At 42.2% G+C, this 9,390-nt stretch overlaps 2 long non-coding RNA genes across 5 annotated transcripts; one reads left to right on the plus strand and one right to left on the minus strand.

Moving 5' to 3' along the window:
• Positions 1 to 414: 414 nt before the first annotated feature.
• LOC110511273 (uncharacterized) lies at positions 415 to 3,529 on the minus strand. Of its 3 annotated transcripts, none has more exons than XR_016489048.1 (6): positions 3,465 to 3,529; positions 2,973 to 3,099; positions 2,322 to 2,612; positions 1,943 to 2,194; positions 1,569 to 1,723; positions 415 to 1,469 (listed from the first exon to the last, which is right to left on the minus strand). It is a non-coding gene; the product is annotated as an uncharacterized LOC110511273 (long non-coding RNA). The 3 variants fall into 3 exon arrangements; XR_016489046.1 differs by having other exon boundaries at positions 3,408 to 3,529; XR_016489047.1 differs by having other exon boundaries at positions 2,973 to 3,118; positions 3,408 to 3,529.
• Positions 2,990 to 8,352, plus strand: LOC118941498 (uncharacterized). 2 transcript variants are annotated; one of them, XR_016489053.1, is made up of 3 exons: positions 2,990 to 3,077; positions 4,924 to 5,031; positions 7,747 to 8,352. It is a non-coding gene; the product is annotated as an uncharacterized LOC118941498 (long non-coding RNA). The 2 variants fall into 2 exon arrangements; XR_016489054.1 differs by having other exon boundaries at positions 3,026 to 3,122.
• Positions 8,353 to 9,390: the final 1,038 nt, after the last annotated feature.

Here is a 9,390-nt window from a genome sequence, read left to right on the forward strand (position 1 = left end):
CGTGAAAGCACGTATCGTTCTTACTCTTCTCAACGAGCAGCGGGTGCTGCCGTGGGCCCCACACCGTCCCAAAGCACTCACATGCGGCCCAGTCCTCTCGCAGCAGTCAGAGGAGATGTTCACCCCTCCGCGTCCAGACTGAAAATGAATCGCGCATGCGCGAAGCCGCCGGAACTGATTTCCGCCCTGGTTTACATTCAGTGCGGGATGTAAATGTATAAAACTAAACTAAAAATATAAAGTAAATAATCCAATAAAAAAAACTAACTCCGCCAGTGTCTCTTTCGGGTCACTTTTGCCGGTCCCAAGCCCGGATCAAGGAGGAGGGTTGGAATTGTGACATTATACAACCCAAAATCGACAGAAGAAAGTTCATTTGTAGTTCTGAACATTTTTTGTGTGTTTTTTACTCACTTTTTGTCTCAATTCAAGGGGCTTTATTGACATGGGAAACACATGTTAACATTGCCAAAGCAAGTGAGGTAGATAATATACAAAAGTACACTTCAGATTTGACCATTCAACAAGTCACATGGCCAGTAATCCTATTTGTATCTGACTTCAAACCACCAGGAAGGCAGCTTAAAATATCCTATTCCATGTGCTATTTGACTGTTCAGACTGCAGGAAAAAATACGTTTTGAATTGGATGTGCAAAACAAATGGATTTGAAGTGAACGAGGCTTTACAGAATGGAACCCAGTTTGAGTCTTTGCGGGTCAAAAAAATACACGCGTCAAATAACACTATTTCACACGTTAAATGAGAGTTTAATTTGAAAACGTCAAATAGGGTTGCCAACTGTCCCGTATTAGCCGGGATGGCTCTTATATTGGGCTAAATTGGTTTGTCCCATACGGGACCTCCCTTGTCCCGTATATTCATCAAATCACAGTAAACACGCCAATTCCTGCAAAGTAATTTCTGTTGTTGTTCTCTCGGTTTGGCATATCAACGAAATATGGATAAACATGCAACAAAACCTCTCCTTCACTGATCTGGAGCAGGTGTTTTCCCTCAAAATGACAGAGACAGTCAGTATGGACCAACTCTATGAAGGGTTTTGTGCTTGCTGGGAGTAAATGCAGGAAGCTATACAGGATACCACCAAATCCACCAGTGAGAAGAACTAACAGACGGGTACTACATGTCAAGATACATTTTCAGTTTGTCAAAACATTTTATGATACATATTGCTTTTTTGTATTTCCACTTTTACTGATCATTTCAAAATAATGGTTCAATTCTATCTGTAACAATGTGAAGAGGGGTTTGTTCTCCACCCACTTCATTTCATGGATAAAGAAACTTCCATGAAATGGAATATAAAAATGTATATATATGTGGTTCTGGACAGGAGAGTGATGTGGTTCTGGTCAGGACAGGGCTGTGGTTCTGGTAAGGAGATGCTGTGGTTCTTCTCTCCCTGGTGAGGTCTTCACTGAGTTGTAAACTCTTGGAACAATGACCTGTTTGGATATGAAACATTACAACATTTAAATGGTTGTCATTTAAAACTATTGTCTAGTATAATGCATAGATGAATGAATGAATGACAGAGCAGGTACCTCTTCTAGTGGACTTTGTTCTTTAGGGATTTTCTGTCTTCTGGTATGTTTGATGTATCCAACACCAAGTAACACAGCAACTAGGAGTAATATACCAGTAACACAGCCCACAATGGTGCCAACTGGTAACACTGAGGCTTTCACATTACCACTACCTGAGTTCACACACACACACACACACACACACACACACAGATTAAGAACAGTGTTAATACAATGATAGTTTCAGGCAGAATTATTCCAATCTTAACTAGAGAAGAATCACAATAATGATGTCAAAACTTTGACCTAACTTGAATTCATATGATATTATTAGTAGGTTATTAAAAAGTGATAGAGGTACACAGTGAAGGTGGAGGCTAAATGGTACTTACAGTCCTCCATGGGTTGAGAGATGGTCTGTGTGCTGACGTGGTTGCTGCTGGTGCATTGGATCCTTCCAGTCAATACGGAGATGGTCATGTTACCACCGGTTAGTGACGGAGACTGTTGTGACAGTGTACACTGACCGCTGTCACAGACAGACAACATCCAGCCATCTTTAACTGAACAGTTCACTGTGACATCACAGAGTCCCACACTTGTGTTGAGAGATGTGACATCCATGACTGGTTTGGGAACATGATCTATAAGAGACAGTTTTTAGAACCAAAGAAGAGACAGATAATTATTAGTCCCACATTCATTATTGAACCTGATCAGACACATTAAATGTACAGCAAATGACCAGAACTGAAGCCTTAGAAAACTCACCCTCCACTAACAGTCTATATGTAGTAGTTGATTGTTTCCAATGTTTCCTGTAGTTTACCATGTAAATTCCACTGTCAGTTTCCATTAGATTCTTAATACACAGAGAATGGTTATCATTGTTATAGTCCACCTTATCCTTGTATTTAGGAGAGATCTCTTTGTCTCCAAATATTACATCACTGTCCTTCCTCCATTGAAGTCCTTTGATCATCTCAGGAGGTTCTGGAACAACCAGACATATTGAACCCCCCTTCAACCCATGCTGGTCCACTGAAGGTTCTGCCCTGATTCCTAATGAGAGAGGACCAAGATCACATTTAGCATTTCACTGACTGTCATTAATGTACATATTAAATCAGTAAATCATTTGCTGCCTATAAAAAAAACTTTTCCAATTACCCATTTTATGTGCACAAAGTTAACATTCTACAGTTTAATTCCAATATCAAAAGAGATGTCTCCACACAATATAATGAATAGGTTACCTATGGTGATGCATAGCCATAAAATGAGAAGAAACCCCAGAATATTCATATTCCTTTTGAAAATGAGAGATAAAGTTTCACAGCGCAGTCCCTGAATAATGCTGCTTAATATATATCACTGCGACTTCAAACCACCTCTTCAGAATCAGGCCTGAACTATACTTACTGTTGATTGGTTCTCGGCCAAAGTAGGTGGTTTCAGGAGAGGCAAGTAGCCTTGTGGGTTACAGCGTTGGGCCGGTAAACGACATCAAATCCCCGGGCTGACAAGGTAAACATCTGTCGTTCTGCCCCTGAACAAGGCAGTTGTCGCTGTGTAAGTTAACGTTAGACCTTAATGTTAAGGCTAAATTGGGAACCGATCTCTCTTATCTGATTATGTTTACATCTGTGCTAGTAATACACGCATATGAAATGTGGTTATAGTATATTCATGTTTAGCTAATGTGGGCAGTGTTGCCAACTTAGCGACTTTGTCGCTATATTTAGCGAGTATTCAGACCCCTCTAGCGAGACTTTTTCAAAAAAGCGACTAGCGACAAATCTAGCGACTTTTTCTGGTGTTATTGGAGACTGACGTGAAAGCACGTATCGTTCTTACTCTTCTCAACGAGCAGCGGGTGCTGCCGTGGGCCCCACGCCGTCCCAAAGCACTCACATGCGGCCCAGTCCTCTCGCAGCAGTCAGAGGAGATGTTCACCCCTCCGCGTCCAGACTGAAAATGAATCCGCCGGAACTGATTTCCGCCCTGGTTTACATTTAGTGCGGGATGTAAATGTATAAAACTAAACTAAAAATATAAAGTAAATAATCAAATAAAAAACTAACTCCGCCAGTGTCTGTTTTGGGTCACTTTTGCCGGTCCCAAGCCCGGTTAAAGGAGGAGGGTTGGAATTGTGACATTATACAACCCAAAATCGACAGAAGAAAGTTCATTTGTAGTTCTAAACATTTTTATTGTGTTTTTTACTCACTTTTTTTGTCTCAATTCAAGGGGCTTTATTGACATGGGAAACACATGTTAACATTGCCAAAGCAAGTGAGGTAGATAATATACAAAAGTAAACATTAAATCAGTAAGTCATTTGCTGCCTAAAATCAAACGTTTTCCAAATACCCATTTTATGTGCACAAAGTATTATTTCTAGAGTTCAAGTCCAAAATCAAAAGAGATTCCTCCACACAATAAATATAGATAATATAATGAATGTTACCTGTGTTGATACTTAGCAATAGAACGAGAAGAAACCCCAGAATACTCATGTTACTTTTGGAAATGAGAGATGTAATATGCAGTCTTCTGTCAGAGTGCTGTCGCCTAGTATTGCAGTGATGAACCGGGCCTTTATGGAACATTCGAGAACGGAGATCCAGCCATATTTACACCTGTAACTGGGGCGGCAGGGTATCCTAGTGATTAGAGCGTTGGACTAGTAACCGGAAGGTTGCACGTTCAAATCCCCGAGCTGACAAGGTACAAATCTGTCGTTCTGCCCCTGAACAGGCAGTTCACTGTTCCTAGGCCGTCATTGAAAATAAGAATTTGTTCTTAGTTAAAGCCTAGTTAAATAAAGGTAACATTAAATAAAAAATGTTCACGTGCTAGTCGGAACCTGGAAACACGGCAATGTCCGACTTGCTAACTGGCATAATTATGTCCAGATTGCAAGTCAGGAAATTTCGGTTTCCTAGTTCCCGCTGGGACATGAACGGGGTATCCCGTCTGGCGTTGCCAGACTTCTAGGCGGCAGTAACAAGTAACATTAACTAGTAACAAGTAACATTAACTAGAGAGAGACTGGTTGTACTGCAGTTTAACTGAAAGACAACTCCAATAGACTCAACTGGGTAGGGCATGGCAAATAGCTCAACACCAACCATTTAAAATGGGCAACTAAAATAATTCCATTCCCAATTAAAATGCAAATGCAGTTTGTCTGTTATTGCTCAAATATGGTGAGGGCTGGCAGACCATCCAAAATAGAAAAAGCAAGGAAATGTATAAACAATGTGCTTATGTGCTTATACATTTCCATTTCCTTGCAAAACGGTGTTTTAAGCAATAAGCACATTGTTTATACATTTCCTTGCTTTTTCTATTTTGGATGGTCTGCCAGCCCTCACCGGCACCCTGGGTGATCCAGGAGAAGACAAGGGAGCTTCAGTGGACCCTCCTGATGGGCGAGCAGGACATACAGGAGGAGGAGGAGTGGTATGGGGACGAGGTAGTTCTGTATGGAACGCCGTTTTGGCCTTAAAGCACGTGGTCAAAACGCAATCTTTTTAATGCTCCGTGTGTGAAGTGAACAGGTGCAGGTAGGGGCGAGGAGATGGACGGAAGCAAAACTGTTACAATAGCAGCACCCTCTATTTGCCACATACAGTCAAGCTTTCCTTGCCCTTCATCCTCCACCCAATTAACCATTACCTCCCTACACACCTGAAATCAGTTTTGTTAGTGAGGCAATTTTTTTGTGGCAATTCTTTTACAGTTCTGTACCTTAAAAAATGAATGAAATGAAAAGTTAATGAAAAAATAATATATATATATATATATATATATATATATATATATATATATATATATATATATATATATATAAAACAAAATATTTGTTTCCAATCGTTCTGATTGTGATGTGACGTCATGTTGTAAAATTTCTAATTTATGTATTTATTTGTGATGCTCTACTTGATATGATCCTGCTGTTGTCACATGCTACACATACGTGTACACATGCATCCATCAATCCAATGTTATCATGATTTGTTATCGGGGATTTTATACTTTAGTAATCCACAATGACCTGGTGTTGTCTAATAATGACATTATCTTCCATATTTATTTTTATTTTATTTTATTTTACCTTTATTTAACCAGGTAGGCAAGTTGAGAACAAGTTCTCATTTACAATTGCGACCTGGCCAAGATAAAGCAAAGCAGTTCGACAGATACAACAACACAGAGTTACACATGGAGTAAAACAAACATACAGTCAATAATAAAGTATAAACAAGTCTATATACAATGTGAGCAAATGAGGTGAGAAGGGAGGTAAAGGCAAAAAAAGGCCTTGGTGGCAAGGTAAATACAATATAGCAAGTAAAACACTGGAATGGTAGTTTTGCAATGGAAGAATGTGCAAAGTAGAAATAAAAATAATGGGGTGCAAAGGAGCAAAATAAATAAATAAATTAAATACAGTTGGGAAAGAGGTAGTTGATAGGGCTAAATTATATGTGGGCTATGTACAGGTGCAGTAATCTGTGAGCTGCTCTGACAGTTGGTGCTTAAAGCTAGTGAGGGAGATAAGAGTTTCCAGTTTCAGAGATTTTTGTAGTTCGTTCCAGTCATTGGCAGCAGAGAACTGGAAAGAGAGGCGGCCAAAGAAAGAATTGGTTTTGGGGGTGACTAGAGAGATATACCTGCTGGAGCGTGTGCTACAGGTGGGAGATGCTATGGTGACCAGCGAGCTGAGATAAGGGGGGACTTTACCTAGCAGGGTCTTGTAGATGACATGGAGCCAGTGGGTTTGGCGACGAGTATGAAGCGAGGGCCAGCCAGCGAGAGCGTACAGGTCGCAATGGTGGGTAGTGTATGGGGCTTTGGTGACAAAACGGATTGCACTGTGATAGACTGCATCCAGTTTGTTGAGTAGGGTATTGGAGGCTATTTTGTAAATTACATCGCCAAAGTCGAGGATTGGTAGGATGGTCAGTTTTACAAGGGTATGTTTGGCAGCATGAGTGAAGGATGCTTTGTTGCGAAATAGGAAGCCAATTCTAGATTTAACTTTGGATTGGAGATGTTTGATATGGGTCTGGAAGGAGAGTTTACAGTCTAACCAGACACCTAAGTATTTGTAGTTGTCCACGTATTCTAAGTCAGAGCCGTCCAGAGTAGTGATGTTGGACAGGCGGGTAGGTGCAGGTAGTGATCGGTTGAAGAGCATGCATTTAGTTTTACTTGTATTTAAGAGCAGTTGGAGGCCACGGAAGGAGAGTTGTATGGCATTGAAGCTTGCCTGGAGGGTTGTTAACACAGTGTCCAAAGAAGGGCCGGAAGTATACAGAATGGTGTCGTCTGCGTAGAGGTGGATCAGAGACTCACCAGCAGCAAGAGCGACCTCATTGATGTATACAGAGAAGAGAGTCGGTCCAAGAATTGAACCCTGTGGCACCCCCATAGAGACTGCCAGAGGTCCGGACAACAGACCCTCAGATTTGACACACTGAACTCTATCAGAGAAGTAGTTGGTGAACCAGGCGAGGCAATCATTTGAGAAACCAAGGCTGTTGAGTCTGCCGATGAGGATGTGGTGATTGACAGAGTCGAAAGCCTTGGCCAGATCAATGAATACGGCTGCACAGTAATGTTTCTTATCGATGGCGGTTAAGATATCGTTTAGGACCTTGAGCGTGGCTGAGGTGCACCCATGACCAGCTCTGAAACCAGATTGCATAGCAGAGAAGGTATGGTGAGATTCAAAATGGTCGGTAATCTGTTTGTTGACTTGGCTTTCGAAGACCTTAGAAAGGCATGGTAGGATAGATATAGGTCTGTAGCAGTTTGGGTCAAGAGTGTCCCCCCCTTTGAAGAGGGGGATGACCGCAGCTGCTTTCCAATCTTTGGGAATCTCAGACGACACGAAAGAGAGGTTGAACAGGCTAGTAATAGGGGTGGCAACAATTTCGGCAGATAATTTTAGAAAGAAAGGGTCCAGATTGTCTAGCCCGGCTGATTTGTAGGGGTCCAGATTTTGCAGCTCTTTCAGAACATCAGCTGAATGGATTTGGGAGAAGGAGAAATGGGGAAGGCTTGGGCGAGTTGCTGTTGGGGGTGCAGTGCTGTTGACAGGGGTAGGAGTAGCCAGGTGGAAAGCATGGCCAGCAGTAGAAAAATGCTTATTGAAATTTTCAATTATGGGATATTCCTACAGATACCTTGTAACTGGAGATTCTTTCAAAATGATTGCCTACAGTTCCCGTGTCGGGCTCTGCAGGGTTGGGTGACCAGGGCCAGGGCAACATCAGACACTACACTATGCACAACCAAAGGCTCTTCTAAGAGGGTGCTGTTCCCTGGCAACACCAGGCACTACACTATGCACAACCAAAGGCTCTTCTAAGAGGGTGCTGTTCCCTGGCAACACCAGACACTACACTATGCACAACCAAATGCTCTTCTAAGAGGGTGCTGTTCCCTGGCAACACCATACACTACACTATGCACAACCAAAGGCTCTTCTAAGAGGGTGCTGTTCCCTGGCAACACCATACACTACACTATGCACAACCAAAGGCTATTCTAAGAGGGTGCTGTTCCCTGGCAACACCATAGACTACACTATGCACAACCAAAGATTCTTCTATTTAAAAAAAAAAAAAATTTGACTTAAAGCTCAAAGTTTGTGTACCAGAAATGGATAGAAGAAGAATATTAATATACCTCTGTTGCACTTGACTATGTTCTTGCCTATTAGTTGAACTGTACTGTATTGTATTCTTCCCCTGCAATTTTCTGAATAAAAATGTCAATTTCAAGGCCTGGTTATACTGTGTTTCTGTCTAAATGTATAGTGTCTAGAGCCATGGCATCATAATGATGGTAATAACAGGTGGATTAATTTGGGTGGGACTGTGTAGGACCTCACTGAAGGCCCAGGCCCACGGCACGCCACTGGTCTCTCACATGGGTAGGCAGACCGTTCCATAAAAATGGAGCTCTATAGGAGAAAGCCCTGCCTCCAGCTGTTTGCTTAGAAATTCTAGGGACAATTAGGAGGCCTGCGTCTTGTGACCGTAGCGTACGTGTAGGTATGTACGGCAGGACCAAATCAGAGAGATAGGTAGGAGCAAGCCCATGTAATGCTTTGTAGGTTAGCAGTAAAACCTTGAAATCAGCCCTTGCCTTGACAGGAAGCCAGTGTAGGGAGGCTAGCACTGGAGTAATATGATCACATTTTTTGGTTCTAGTCAAGATTCTAGCAGCCGTGTTTAGCACTAACTGAAGTTTATTTAGTGCTTTATCCGGGTAGCCGGAAAGTAGAGCATTGCAGTAGTCTAACCTAGAAGTGACAAAAGCATGGATGAATTTTTCTGCATCATTTTTGGACAAAAAGTTTCTGATTTTTGCAATGTTACGTAGATGGAACTGTGTTCTGTTTTGTATTTTTGCAGAAATTCTTTGTGAGATATTAACCTAAGCAAACAGCTGGAGGCTGGGCTTTCTCCTATAGAGCTCCATTTCCATGGAATGGTCTGCCTATCCATGTGAGAGACGCAGACTCGGTCTCGACCTTTAAGTCTTTATTGAAGACTCATCCCTTTCAGTAGGTCATATGATTGAGTGTAGTCTGGCCCAGGAGTGTGAAGGTGAACGGAAAGGCACTGGAATAACGAACCGCCCTTGCTGTCTCTGCCTGGCCGGTTCCCCTCTTTCCACTGGAATTCTCTGCCTCAAACCCTATTACAGGGGCTGAGTCACTGGCTTACTGGTGCTCTTCCATGCCTTCCCTAGGAGGGGTACGCAACTTGAGTGAATTGAGTCACTGCCTTGATCTTCCTGTCCGGGTTGGCGCCCC

Source organism: Oncorhynchus mykiss, chromosome 19, assembly GCF_057628025.1.
Source record: "Oncorhynchus mykiss isolate SJ-2025 chromosome 19, ASM5762802v1, whole genome shotgun sequence".
NCBI lineage: Eukaryota > Metazoa > Chordata > Actinopteri > Salmoniformes > Salmonidae > Oncorhynchus > Oncorhynchus mykiss.